This window comes from Chionomys nivalis, chromosome 2, assembly GCF_950005125.1.
Source record: "Chionomys nivalis chromosome 2, mChiNiv1.1, whole genome shotgun sequence".
In the NCBI taxonomy this organism is placed as follows: Eukaryota; Metazoa; Chordata; class Mammalia; order Rodentia; family Cricetidae; genus Chionomys; species Chionomys nivalis.
In genome coordinates, this window is record NC_080087.1 from 104543480 (window position 1) to 104558447 (window position 14968).

Here is a 14968-nt window from a genome sequence, read left to right on the forward strand (position 1 = left end):
ATTTCACAACTGGGGCTTGTCCATGTCACTGCTTATTATGTTAACCATTTTAATTAAGTCAAGCGATCAGTACTCCCTTTCATGATTGTTGATGGTATGCCTTACCGATAAGCCCATGAACAGGTTCTTTTTTAAAGTACTTTTTTTTTTAAAAAAAAAAAATGATTAGGTTTCCCTCTTGATGCGGTAGAAATAAATTATTAGCAGTTTGCATTCCATCTTCTTCACTGATTTGAAAAGCTGCCTTCATTACTCCCCGCAGGAGTAATATTACAAATACCTAACAATTGGCCAGGCACGGGCCTTGGCTTAGGAAGCAGCTCATTAGTGACAGCCTGGACAGACAGTTCCTATCAATTTCCACCCTGAAGCCAGTTAATTACCTGGGAGCAATTTTACCGCCATTCGTCTTCTTGACTGTGTCTCAAGTGTTCATCTTCCTAATCATGCCGATTCCCAGTTGCTTTGGAAGTTACACCTAAGTATTGACTGTGTTCTCTGGTTATGACTGGGAATTTCCTGTCACGTGTTCTGAAGTATCTGCTGTGATGGCCCAATGCTTACTCTGAACATTCACTATTGCTGTTAGTATGTCCACAGAGTTTTTCCTACTTAGGTGCTGGTGACCAAACCCAGGGTCATAAGCACGAATCTTGCCACACAGTTTGGAATGGCTCTTCTTCTAAACTCTGAGATGCTGGGATTATAGATATGCACAATTAATTATAGATTATCTAGCCCACCCTCATCACTCTCAATATTAGAGAAGAAACCCAGAGCCTTGTTTGTGCCAGTCAGGTATGCTCTATAGTCTTCAGTCTGAAAGGAGTTTTTTGTATTTAATTTTTAATTGGTGGGTTTCTACTAATTCTTGGGTGTTTGCGTGTAAGGGGTCTGCCTTTATTTCTGATCTTTGGACAGTTTGGGACTGGGACTCTGTGAAGACCTTTGGAACCCTGGGTGGTGCTGGTGTGGCCCCTCTTCTAAGCTAGGTTTGCTGCTACAGCCCTTCTATGTAAAGAGCACAACTCTTCTTCTTATTATTATTTTTGTTTTTTAGAGACAGGGTTTCTCTAAGTAGCTTTGGCACCTATCCTGGATCTTGCTCTGTAGACCAGGCTGGCCTTGAACTCACAGAGATCCACCTGTCTCTGCCTTCAGAGTGCTGCTGGAAACCCAACTCTTAATCAGCATACAGCAATACCCCCCACCCCCTCCGAAACCTACCTTTTGAAAACAACTGCATCCAAGATTAGATTTCAAAACTTTCTCATGTAACTTTTGTTCAGGTTTGTCTTCCATTCAGTACTCGTAAAATGTTTGATTACTGGGTATCTTAATGCTTTCAAGTCCTTCTGAACTTCATCTTTCATCGGAATGTTAGCTGGCTACAGATCATGCGTTATTTTGTATGTACATTTGTTGGTGTACTTTTCCATAGGCAGCTGCACTAGCGCTCTTAAGTGCTGTCATTTTTGTCTGCTCTTTTACTATATTCCATAAATCATCCCTTGGTTTCACAGCCGAGTTACCCTCGCGTATGAATTTCTCCCAATGAACGAAGCTTTCTAAACACTATTACCCTGAGTTCACGAAGAGACTCCATTGCATTCTGAGAATTGGTTTAATCCACATACCTAAAGCTTTTTCCAAATTATGGACCAAAAACGCTATTAATCGCTGCTCAATCCTAGAAGGCAAGGCCTAGCAAATAGGCCAGTATCCTAGGACACTAGTCACAGGCCATGCAGGGTGGACTAGGTGCTCTCTCCTTCAGGCTGGACACGGGATTCTGGAAATAGCATGCACACAGGATGAGAAGTTGTACTATTCTCCTGAGGAAAGGAACTGGACCCAAGGGCGCCAGAAACGTAGGCTTTCACGCCCCTCAACTGTGAACGCCAATCATAGGTGCTTGGCCCTGGCCTAGCGGACAGATGCCCGGCTGTGTACCCCCTGTCGGCAAACAGGGACGCTGTGGCAGCGACCCCGGGCCTACACCCCCAGTTCCCACGGCCGCGCTCAAAGCCCCAGTGCCAGAGCCGCACCCCCGAACGGCGCGCCCGCCGCGGGGCAGGGCGGGGCCCAGCACGCCTGCGCACTCCCCCAGGCTCGGCGTCCCCGGCACGCAGCCCACGTGACCTGTGCCTTGCCCAAGATGGAGGTTGTAACCAGGCCTGGCCGGGCCCCCGCCTCAGTTCGCGCCCCTCTGCGCCCCCTTGGAGCATGAGACAGGAGCTCATGCACATCGTATTGACCCAGGCAGCGCCGCGGGCTGCCGAGCAGGTCTGGCTAAAACTTCCAGTCAGTGACCGCCCTAGCTCCCTGCTCTTTCTCCAGAGCGAAGCTCCCATCGCTGGCGCCTGGAAATCCTCAGTACGCCCCGCTCGCCGGGATTGACAAACCTGGGAGCCAATGGGGTTTTGAACTTTTGCAAGAGGGCGGGGAGAGGCGGAGCCTCTTTGTAGTGCCCGCGGAGTGGGGCCGGCTGTTGGGCTACTGTGGGGCGGGCTTAGGACTCGCGGGCTAATGGGAGGGCAGCTGAGCGCTCGGAGGCGGAGCCGAGCCGTAATTGACGCTTTCTTCATTAGAAACCAGGCGGGGGGCGGGGCCCGCGGGGGGGAGGTGACGCAAGGCCGTTGAAGCCAATGGCTGACGGGCCGCCGGCGGGAGGGGCGGGGCCGGGGTGCCTGACGGGCGTAGGGCGCGGCCTATCCCCGCGCGGCTCTGCGCTCGAGGGGGAGCAGCATCATGGTTCAACGTGGGTCAATTTTTTGTGAATGAGGAGGGGAGGTTGTGGGGCCGCCGCCGCGGAGCACCATCCCCGCCGCCGCCGCCCGAGCCCGAGCCCGCGCGCCTGCTCGCGCCGCCGCCGTCGTCGCGCCGCCTCACGCCCGGCCCCCTCAACGCGGCTGCTGTCGCCGTCGCCGCCCGAGCCCGCCCGCCCGCCGGCGGCGGCGCAGGCTGAGGAGATGCGGCTCGGAGCGCCCGAGCAGGGCTAGACGCGGCCCGCCGCCGCCGCGGTAAGCCACCGGCCGTCATTGTCCGCGCCGCCCGGTCGCTGGCGGCAGGTGGACGCCCGGCCCCGCCGAGGCCTCGGGGCCCTGCGCCGCGGGCAGGCGGGCGGGAGAGCGGCCTGCGCCGGCGGGCGGGCAGGTGGGCGCGCGGGGGCGGGGGCCGGGGCGTTTATGTAACTTTGTCAGCCTGTGAGTTTGCAGAAAACGCCCCTCGGCGACGGCAGGCGGCTGGGCGGGGGCCGCGGCTGGGCCCCCGGTCCGCCGCTGGGCTGGCCAGGAGCTGCGCGAGCCCGGGAGGCGACCCGGTGTCCACCCTGAGCGAGGGTTCCAAAGGCACGGCTGTAGCCCACACCGCGGGAGTCGGTCGGAAAGGCCGGGTGTGGAGCCCGTGTTCTCCTTTAATGCACACCGAAAATTTGTTAATAACTTGCAGCCGCTGATAGCAGTGTTTTGGTTACTGCATGCTGTAAATTGACCTGCTGTGACACGAATTTCAAATAAAGCGTCGCAGAAATTAAACTTAAGTTATTTTAGAACTAATGACTTTCTTAACTAAATCCTAATTGCATTACTGTAGAGACCTACCTAATTGCTTTCCGAGAGCCACTCCGCCTGCTCGGGGAGGGAGGAAAGGCCTGTGTAGTCACTTTGCCTCCCTGCTTTTCTCTGCTCAGGCTTTTCTGCCTGTTCCCGCAAACCACCTAAGCATTTAAGGCCTCGGAGTATTAACGTGTAAACAGCCCCGCCGCTCTTTGGGGCTAGGGGGATGCTGGCGGCTTGCACCTTGACCCGGTTTCGCTTTTTCCTCCATGATATGATCGTGGTTGCCGGGAGTTTTAATTGCTCCTGATAATTCCGTGCGTTATTTCAGGATCGGCCTGATGAAAGCTAGTGTGGTGTGGTTTCAGAATCCAGCCAGAAAGGTGGTGGTGGTGGGGATAGTGCTTGGGGAGAGGCAGGGAGGTTGAATTAAGAAAACTCAGCTGCTTGTACACAAATATACACTATAGTAGTTACAAGGCAGCAAAAGTTATTGCAGAATTTTGCAGTCTCTATGGCAACACAATTACTCCATTATAATTGGAAATGCAAAATGCCACCCAGTTAGAAGTACATCAGAATGGAGTTTTGGATATCAAAAATATGTGAGATTTAGTTAAAAATTCTTTTTTTCCCAGGTAGCTTCTGCATCTCTAGTCTAGGTTCAGTTGTCTATTTTTAAGACCCATCCGCTTTCCCAGATCTGCCACTCCTCGGGATCTGTGGCATCTTTCCCCAGAAGAACTCCCCATTTGTGTGGGAGGGAAGTATTTTCATGCCTTTAAAAACACACACCCGACACACTGTAAGACTTCTATGGTTTTCTGTGTTCTGGCTTTTCTTTTAAAGATCAAATGCCTTCCTAAAGAGCAGTAATCACCCAGAAGAAGCTGGGTTTGCTAGAAGGCAGAGAGAGGTAACACTGCCCCCTTTAGGGGTCTGCTGTCTGCTTATAGGGGAGATGGGAGCGTTGTGGGGGAGGAAAGTGACTGTGGACTACAAGCAAGCCTGGAAGGCCTAGGGACCAGAGACAGATGTGACCAAAGCAGCCCTAGCCGAAATGTTCTGTGGTTAGCACTATCAGAGAGCTGTGCAACAGAAAACGCCCCTGAATGGCACCTCAGAAGCCTAGGGGCTACTGCTGCACGAGGTGGGCGAGATGACATGGCACTCTGACTTCGTGGGTCTACCGGCACCCAGCTTGGCTTCGGTTTCAAATCTGTGTTAGGAGGATGCCCCTCTTGATGTTTACCAGAAGAGCTATAGTGCTGGAAGTTTCCACACATCGTGGGGCTGCTGCAGCTTAATTTCGTTATAACTCTTTCCTTTTAACTACTGCATATTTTTGCCCAGTAATCGACTTCCATTTTCCAGCCTCATTGTGAGGTTTCAATGCAGCATGAATGGCTTTGAATTCCAATCCTTTGATGTTGGGGGTGGCACCGAAGGAAAGGCGACTTTGTGCCGTCCTAATTGCCAGAGCAGAAGAAAATTTCATCACTCCCGTCGAGCTCGTCCATGCCATTTTCTATTGAAAACGGCTGGTTTTTCAGAACTCTGAGGCTGCCATAAGTAATACATTAATACCTGATGTAGGGAGCCAGGGAGATGCAGAAATGAGAGACACCTGCTGCTGCTGCTGCTGCTGCCGCCGCCGCCGCCGGAAGATTGGGGTGGGGGCCTCAGTCCATAGTTTTGGTTGTCTCTGAGACTTTGGGGTGACTGTGTAGACTTCAGAGCGTGAAGCCAGAGTTGAATCCATGCCCCATTAGTTGTAACTTATTCTATTCTGGGGTAGGGGCTCCAAAGAGATTTTTGGTTCTCCAGTGACCTACTGTTCAGCCAACTCTGGGCATTAAGTGTGACCCTGACCTTTGAGGTTCACGGCAGATGACCGAGGGGCAGAGTCAGAAGTGCTGCTGCATTGGAACAGACCCTGCTCCATGACTACAGAACTCACTGAGCTGAGGTCGGCTGTGTTCTGTCATGAGGTCCGTTGTTTGCTCATGGGCTCATGTGAATGCGCAGTATAGGCTTTGTCTAGGGTGGAATGTGGGCTGGCATCTGCAGCTGCTCTTGGCTTTGCTGCTGCCCTTGCCTCTCTGACATGTCTCCTTACTTCCTGGAAGGCCATACCAGGTCCACACATATGGCCTCCACTGGAACCCTCCATGTAACTGAACTAGGTTAGAATTCTGGAAGTTCCCAAGCAGATGTCCTCTCTGGATCAGGGAGATTACACAAATCAGTAGCTAGTGTTTCATGAGCACGCGGTCAGGGCCATGGGCCATTCTTGGAGCACTTTCCAGTCTCCTTTATTGCTCCCATAGCTACAAGAGATGGGTGATGCTACACATCCTTTGATAGAAGGGATGTGTGAGAGGAGTGGCAGCTTTGTGTCCCAAAGGTTGAGTTCTTCTTTGCCTCTGCTTGAGGGCCAGAAAGATCCCGGTGTGGAAGGTCAGTGCTGTTGTTTGGACAGCAAGCACAGCTAGCTACCTTGAGAAGATAATTTGGAATACCTCTCCAGTGTAGTGTCGGGTTGTGTGTCCTTGCAGCTGTCACGGTTCTCTGGGTGTCATCTGGGTCAGGGAAGTAACGCTGATGTTCTCATGCTGTCTTACATTGTGTCTTCTGTGTATGATTTTGGGCCAAGGGTAGCCTTGAAAGACTCTGGGTTCCATCCATAGCATTGCAGAAATTGAAAACAGAACAGTCCAATTGGGTTAGCCAGTGGTTTCTACATCCTGTTCCTTGCTTGGGTCTCTTGAGGAGATCCGAGGCTGTCTGGGAGCAGGTGGTGGCGGCAGAAAACGGCCTGTGGTGTGTGTCCATCTTTAACCAGAACTGCTTAGTGTTCACTAGTAGTCTGTCGGTTACATGGGAAATTTTTTTTGGAAGCATGCATTTGAGGATCACAAACTGAAAAACTACTTCATTTAAATGTTCTTATCCTAAAAGCAAGATAGAGCTTTAAGAGATAATATTAACAGATTTAACAGTAAGAAAAAAGTCTCTGGCGAAAGACTCCATAACCAAGATTCAGAAACAAGAGAAAGATACATAATCTATTTGGTCTTTATGAGATTAATGGCCAGTATATAAAGAGCTTTTGCAGACTAACAATAAAAGGATGAGCTTCCCTGTTACAAGATTAGGAAGGAATGCAAGTAGGCAGATCACAGCTAAGAAGAAAAGACTGAGCTTAGCTAATAACGCAGTGTACAGAAGATTCCATCTGTGCCCTTTGTATTAGTTCATTTGATAATAGCACCCAGGGTTGTGATAAGGATTCCTGTCCTATGTAAATTATATGTAACAATTGCTTAGACTGGGGCTTAGGCCCATGGAAGTAGAATGTAAGTACTAGGTATTACACATATTTGTTTTGTAGTGAGAGCAATATATACTGTCATGTAAAATGTTTAATTGTTCTCCAGGAAAGCATCAAAATGTGAATGGCCATTCATTCAAGTGGCAATTCTGTAGCTTAGAATTTATTCTGATGAAAGACTGTAATAAGCACATTATACCCAGGTACATGCGGGGCATGGACTGTGCCATTTAAGAAGTTCAGCTCTGTGAGTACCCTTGTTGCTCCAGAGGGATGGGAGGGGAGATTCTGCCTGTGCATAGCAGGCAGGCAGGCAGGCAGGCAGGCATTTGGCCCAGAGCAGTCTGCAGACTGGCCTTCTGGTTTTAAGTCTCCAAGGTGATACTGTTGGCCATTGGGATATCAGGAAAATGGGGCATAAGAGACTTTCATTGTGTTTATATGTGTTGGTGTTAAGTTATACATGTTTGCAGTATAAAAATGTAAAGTGGTGCAGTAGTTGTATTAAAACAGTTGTTAGTGCTCTATTTCTTTTTCTTTTCTCTTTTTTAAAGGAGAATAACCAGGTCCTTGGGAAGCTGGTAGAAAGACTTAGCATTAGAAGAATCTGAGATTGTTGCTCTGAATCACTCCTAAGCTCTCCAAAGTGGGGCTGACCCTCCTGGGTCTGCTCTGCTCCTGTGCAGTCCATGCTGCAGGCTGTTTCTAATGGACCTACGAAAGCAGGTTTCTATCTAACTCTCCATGCAGGAACTCCTCTCAAGGTTTCTCTGGAGGACCCAGAAAGCCTGTGGGTCCTTGCCTCTGGTTTCGTGACCTTCACTCATGGTGTTTCTCCCATTGCTGAGCTTTCACTGTGCTTGCTCTGCTTCCTCACTTCTGAGAGGTCCTCTTTGGTCTGGGCCTTTACACAAACTGTTGCTGTTGCCTCTGTCTTGAGTTCATGTCTTCGCTTCAGTCTTCTATTCAACTTAGTTTAAAGGCCTTCTTGCTCTTTCCTCACGTTATCCAGTTGTGCAATTTCAATAGCTTATGGTGGCATTAGTTGTTTAATGTCATCTCTTGCTGGCTGAAGACTTGAAGGAGTCAAAAGGCCAAGAGTGCCTCATACCTGCTTTGTGCCTGGTCTATGGGCAGCTCAGGTACCTGATGAACGCATGTGCAGTGCAGTGCAGGAATTGGATGCAGAGCTGGGTGAGGATGTACACCCAGTCCGTTGCCCCTGTGCTGTCTGCTTATGTTCTGGAATTGCCTGTTCTCTAGCCGCCACCCCCTCCCCCCCAAGCATCTGGGAACTTCTTGCTCCTGATTTTGGAGATTACACGCTGTTAAGTAGAGCCATAAATACAAGTGAAGTGGGTTCTGTGATGTAGCAAGGAGTGAGAGGCAGAAAGGACTTGCACACAGCTGCCAAGTAGCAAATGGGCCATTGTGCCTGGCCAGGGCAAATGCTCCCAGCTTGTCCCATGGGTGGGTGGTGGGGGCTGGCTGTGGTATTCAAGGTGGCAAGCTGCTGCTCCTGTTAAAGGCATTTTCCCTGTTTGTTTTAATTTGGAATTAATAACATTACTTAGTCATTTCTTATTTAACCTCATAATTTTAACATGATCCCTTAATATGGTTGCATACATAAACATTTTAGAGTCCGCTCTGTTTAAAACTGCATGTTGAGCTTTGTTAGTTTACTGTTGTCTGTGAAGTATTCCATCTCTGTGAGTCAAGAACTTTTGTTGGATTGATGTTTAAGCTTGAGACAATAAATCATCTATGGCTTGAAAGCCTGTAGCAGTATTCCTAGCGGGAGTGCTGTCCCAATGGTGAAGGAATGGTGACTCCCTCATTGGCCTTACGGGCTGCTTTTTTGCTAGAGTAGTTCTTTTTGAAGCAGAAGTTTTTATGCTTCTCTTATCCTTGATCTCTGGTGCTGAAGAAGGTCCTGAATATTTCTGATGGATCTGCAGTTGTTTTCTAAGTATTCATCCTGCTCACAATGTGTCCAGGTTATTGTTTCAAACTAGGCTTGGGTGATGGGACTCTGTTGAACACCTGTGTTGTGGCTGGCACAGAGGCCTGGAGCATCCCAAACCTCCTTCCTACCACTGGCCGCCAGAAAGAAACACAGGTGCAGATAGGGACCTAGGAAGAGCAACAGACATACAACAGGTGCTTAAGGTTACCATCCCAAGAACCAGGATTGTGTGAAGCATGAAGAGGGGAGTCTGAGAGGGCTCCTTGTGGCTGGGGTGGTAAGAGGCCTGAGCAAGTTGGGGGGGGGGGTAGGAGCATTTGTCTGAGAGTAAGTAGGTGTGGTCTTTTTGAGTCAGCCATAGTGGTGGGACTGCATCAGGGTGGGAAGGCCCTAATGGTGGGATGATGGCCCAGCTTCAGGGACTGCATAGCTGGAGTGTGTAAGCAGAGAAGAGCTGGGTATTCTTGTACTGGCTGCAGGGAGCTCGTCCTTGTAAAGGACTGCTGTGCCTTGCAGTGCAGTCATCTGGTGTCTAATGTGGCTGCATTCCTTGATTCTGTTTCTTATGCCTATGCCTGGCTTTGCTGCTGCTGTGCCTTACCTCTCTGACTGTGTTGAGACACATTTTCGAGGCTCCCAGGTAGCTCGTGGCTGGGATCTCTGCAGAGTATGTGTTAGGGCTAGGGTTTGAGCACCGTCATGAAGGGCCCCCTGTGCCAAGCTTTTGGGTCACACCACTTTGAAGCTGGAGCTGCAGACCAAGGAGGGGGGACGGGGCTCAGTCTGTCTTTCAAGTATGCTGCTGAAAGCTTCCTCTATGGCCCACCCAGAACCTCTTAGAGAAGAAGCTTATTTAGGTCAGATGCTTGCTGGGAGCCAGTGGAGGACAACCTCTCACCTTGACATCAGTGTCTGCAGCAAAGCCATTGCAGTAGTGTGACAGCTAGCAGGTCAGCAGGGTGTGGCAGGACACACAGTCTCTGCTCTTCTTTATTGCCTAGGGGGCACACTTTAAAGCTTGCTCACCTTCGAACTCATGCTAGAGCCCTGTGATCCGCTAGGTGAGGTTTGGGATGTGGCCTCCTGGGTAGGGGGTACAGGTTGGCCAGTTAGGTCTAAGGTGCCCTTGGACTTTAAAGAGCTTAGGAAGTAGTTGGTAAATGCCACAGTGGGTGAGGCCCCTTTTGCTATGGTATTTCTGTGAAGTCCATACTAGATAGGACTGGCGTTGATGATCTCTGTCCCCTTTCTGTTGGATACTCCTGTGCAGCTCCTGTGTTATACTTCCCTTGCCTCTCTGAGCTGGAGGGACACATCCAGGGCGGCTGAGTTCCCAACTTTTGCGGTGAGTTCCTTTTCCATAGCAGGTTATTGCCTTTCATTTTTACTGCCCTGGTCATTTTGCAATAGCTCCAGTGTCTCCTGCAGTTGTCAGCTGAAGTGGCAGCTGACCTGAAAGTTCTGTGCTTTGGTACCTATTGAAGTTCCCAGGCAGCAGGGCTGGTTCTTTTCTTCAGCAGCTGGCATAGAGCAAACCACAGTGCTGAGGCTCGTGGAAGAGCATGTTGGGATTTAGAGTTAGTCAATAGTCTTTCCTAAATAACTACATTTCCTATACCAGGATAGACTGTGATCATCACTTGGGTGCGCTTTGGTGATAGATTTTCAGAATCTAAGTGGGGATATGACTAGACGAGCAAAGAGGCCAACAATGGGATTTTACTTATCTGAGATGCATTGTCTTCTGGCTCCTTGGGTGGGCTCATTACAGGATGTATGTGTGGCTCTGTTCATCATGGTGCCATTGCCTGTGGGCTAGGATAGTGGTTTTGACGCTGACTTTCCACAACTCTTGGCTGTTGGAGACAGCTTGAGTGTTGAGTCAAACCTGAGTCGAACTCCCCAGCTTAGCCTTTATGACTTCCTTGTCTGGATGGCCTTTGTGCATCTCATGCCATCAGTAGGATGGAGGGAGAGGAGACCCGTTGGAGGTTCTAGACAAGTGAACACTCTTAAGGACTGGCCTCCATTTCCCTGTCTTTTTTCTCTTTCCTCCACTTTATGCTGCTCCTTATCCTCTTTGCTTGAAGGCCTTTGGTAGGAATAGTGGGAAGGGCAGAACATGTCATCTGCAGGGATGCTGTTGATGATTAGGCCTTTGATGCAACTGCGGGACTTTCTGAGGCCTGTGTTAGCTCAGGGTATCTCTGCATCTGCCGGAATTGTGGTTGGGAGGCCTCTCAGCAGTGTCATTTGGGAGCAAGAATTTCTCCATCTTTTGTCTTTGCAGGGACTGTTTTGTAGCTTGTGGATACCAAGGACTCGAGGGCTCAAGATAGTTGCTTTTGGAATGCTGTGAGCCCCTCAGGGCACTACTCTGTATATTACAGTCCCTACCTGCAGGCAGGGCCTGGCCTATGATTGTAATTGTTTTGCCACTGAATCTGCACAGCTCTTTTGTGTGATGTGTACCTGGCCAGTGGTGCTGTCCTGTCTCCCGGAGGGGCTGTGGAAGTGGCCTGATGACCTTTTTATGATAGATCTCTATTGTCAGTACACTATCTGGTATTGTGGAAAAGAACTGCTTTGTGGTCCTGAGCCTCAAGTGCAGTTACTAAGGATTTCCCTGTTCCTGCAACTGGGCGGTTTCCACCCTCCTCTTCACTGTTCCTCCTCGATATGAGCAAGAATCACTGTCATCCTAGGCAAGCTAACAGTGACTAGAGGGACACTTCATGACAACATGCTCAGGATATGGGTGCTGTAGGCATGTAACAGCATCTGGTGGCACAGCAAGGGACAGAGACCCTGTGTAGGGCAAGAAGGACTGAGGAAAAAGGCCATGGTCACTCTCCATGGGATTGCTGTGGCCAGCAGCATATACTCTGGAAGAAAGCCCCTGAGGAGTGGAGGTGCATAGAATAGGGGACCAGGTGATGTCCTTCTGAGATGACTGAAAAGGCAGCAAGCATATGGTAGCTCTGAATGTCAAACAGATCTTTCTGGTGTTAGCTTTATCAGGTAGGGTCTCTTTGCACAATTCATCACTCACTCTGGAAATTGAGTGGCCCACTTTCCAAAGTACAGATGAAGGAAGTGTTCCAGCTGGGCAGGAGCTGTTTCCTCTACAATGTAGTAAGGATTCTCCCCCTTGCACTTGATCTTAGAAAAGTCAGCTTCATGGGTGACAAGGGCCCTGCTAAGTGCCCCAGAAGTCCTTCACTGCATGCACTTCAGAAAGAAATGTCTTTGCCTCAGCAGAGTCTTGAGTTCATGCTGGTTGGTCTGGCTTTGGCCTTACAACATCTCTGAGTCAGGCACTGCCATGAGAACCACAGACTGCACTGCGTGGCTCAGCCTACATGCTGGTGCTGGGCTCACCTCTTCCGGAAACTGAGTAGGACATCAGCCTCCGCCTATGGAAATGGCTGCTGTCTAGAGTGAGGGAATGGGAAGGGATACTGAGGAGGGTGTCGGTTGCTAGGTTGTTGGAGCTCCTGGATCTTCCTTGGGCTCTGCAGCAGTTCTGGAGCAGTCCTTGAGTGAGCTCGGGCTCATAGCACAAGCCATGCCGTACACTTTGCAGACCTGAATCTCATGTGATCCTCTCTGAGGGAAGAACGATCTACTTAGGAGGTGGAGTGTGCTTAGCAAGGTCAGCTGGAGGGCCTGGGTGGGATTCTCCAGTGTCATGTGCACATTTCTGCCATAGCGTCTTGCAGAGACAGGGTCGTGCTTTATTCACCTCCAGTGGCTAACTGGGGAATACAGATGACCTCAGAGAGGGACTGCGTACCTCCACATGGGTCCTATGGTGGCACCAGGTGGAAAGAGATTATGTTGTAGAGTCTGGTTGTAGTCCAGTGAGGTGAGTGTTCATGGCTGGGGTTCTAAGTAAACAGAAGGGTGGAGGGCAGACCATGGTGCCAGTAGCTGGGCTGCACAGAAGCACAGTGAGTAGGACATCCAGACCTACTAGCTAGCTTCTCTCTGTGACTGGCCCTGGTCCTTATGGCTGTTAGATGCCTGAGGATACTTCTGCCACAAGGAGGGAGGAGTGGGCAGGCGCCAAGTGTCTCCTGAGAAGACATAGTACAAATACAGCTCAGGCCCAGGCAGTGACCATGCTATACCCTTTCCTGTGTGCTAGTGAGGTTTTGGAAGGAATATACTTTGGAATTGGACCGAGGGGCTTCAGAGCCTGGGCTTTATGGTCCTCCAGCAGGCCACAGGTCAACTGTTCGGCCTTTTGGCCCCAGTCTTCATTTACAGCATGGACAAGAGAATTTCTGTCTCTGAATATTTTGTTATTAGGCATAATGCAGAGGTTGGAATCCTAGCCCCTAACCTTACACCAGCATGAGAGGAATTAGCCTCGCTGCTTTCTGAGGTTCACATGCATGGGGCCAGCTGTATCTTTCTTTGCTTCTTTAGTGTCTAGCATGGGCCAGGCCTGGTGCTATCATTATATATGGTTTCTATGCACCATAGCTTGGATGCTCTTGCTTCTTGCCTACCACTGAAGAAGCTGATGTTCCTAGTTTGGCAAGTTCCATGGTGAGAGCCATGGTTTCAAGTTGGCAGCTGCTCTGAGCCTGTGCCTTTTTTGCCTTCATATTAGTTGGGGTACACATGGAATAGTGCCTCAGTTGAAAGAGCACCCACTAAGGAGTCATGGGAGGCTATGTGTGGTGAGGGGCTTAGACTTTGAGAAACATTCCAGGTGTGCATCTGGCATGGTTGTTGTGTATGAGCTATTCTCTTGGCATTTGCCTGGCCTCTCCTGTTTTCTTGTCTGTACAACCAGAATGGTGGGACCTTGCCATGGTTATGTTGTGTAAGGATCAAGTATCACATCCCTGGCAGCAGGCACAGGCTAGCCACAAATAAGTGTGTGGAGGGAGGCAACAGCTGTTTTAACCTTGATATGCTATGCCTAGTGTAGAGAGTATTCTGCCCAGAGCGGCGCCTGCACACCCTTCACAGATTTCCTGACATAGGAGGCAGGGTGGAAGATTCTCTTAGTGGTCGTGTTGGTGGCCTGTGTATCTGGGCAAAGGACACTGAAGACCTATACCATGGGTGGCAGGACTTAGGACAGGAAGTGGTCTTGTGGAACAGGCTGGGGAATGTTCTGGCTACTGGTTGATATTGTACAGGGCTTGGCAATTGCTTTGGCAGGTGACCTTGTTTATGCCATTGGTTAGCTACACTCCCCTTTCCCTTTCTTCAGTCCTGCTTTAGCTCTGTGAATGCAACCCTTGACCCCATGCGTGTACATAGATATGTGTACACAGCTATCATCATTTGCATGTGTGCGGCACATGTGTGCACACACGCTCATGAGCATATGCATACATACATAGAGCCCGTATCCACCATGAATTTAGATTTCTCTCATAGATTTCTGGTGGGTGAGGGTCAGCCAGTGCTCAGTTTTCCTCACCATCACTCACTGAGGAACTGAAGTCTTGGGGACTCTGTGTGCTTGTGATGGTGGTTAGGGTGATGAGATCCTTGCTTAGGTAGTATGGTCCTTACCCAATTCTTCCTCTGCATGGAAATGCTGGGCCTTAATCTTTAGAGCTAAGAATACTGAGCAGTCCTCTCCAGGGCAGAAGTCCTAAGTGCCATCTCATTAAATAGCCTTGAGTGGGCCAGGCATTGGGCGGATAAGGCCTCCTGAGGGTTCTGGGCCTTGGTTTTTAGGCTTCAGAGATAGGCCAGGACTTACACTTAAATTTAGTGCTGACCTCTTTCCTTAGGGCATTCCTCTTAGTTTTTCAGGTATAACTGTGGCCTCAATCTTTGCCAGGATAACCCTGGAGTATGTCAGAGGATGCTTCTGTCCGGAGGACTCCACTCTCCATCTTTTTGTGGCTCCATATTGTCCATTTTGTTCTTGGAATCATCTAGGGCCCCAGACTTTGTCCCTACTTGGCTTGCCAATTCTGGTGTCCATGGAAATTTACCTTATTCATACTCTTCCTTGGAAGTTAGCCTCAAAGCTGTGTTTCATGGGTCATTCTGTGGCCAGGGCCCTGTGACCTAGTCCTGGTGGTCTTGGTGTTATTTCTGCCTCTGGTGCAATCTCTTTCCCTGTCGGTA

At 49.8% G+C, this 14968-nt stretch overlaps 1 protein-coding gene across 10 annotated transcripts in view; it reads left to right on the forward strand.

Annotated features, from left to right (window-relative positions):
* The first annotated feature begins 2263 nt into the window (after positions 1 to 2263).
* The window catches only part of Hdac4 (histone deacetylase 4), a 265090-nt gene continuing 252385 nt past the window's right edge, over positions 2264 to 14968 (forward strand). For 8 of the 10 annotated variants that reach the window (XM_057753732.1, XM_057753782.1, XM_057753758.1 and 5 more), the window contains exon 1: positions 2765 to 3023. The gene's annotated coding sequence lies outside the window, so the exon portion shown is untranslated. Of the gene's footprint in view, positions 2377 to 2764; positions 3024 to 14968 lie in introns of those variants that run through there. The other 2 variants (XM_057753741.1, XM_057753832.1) reach the window with 2 other exon arrangements.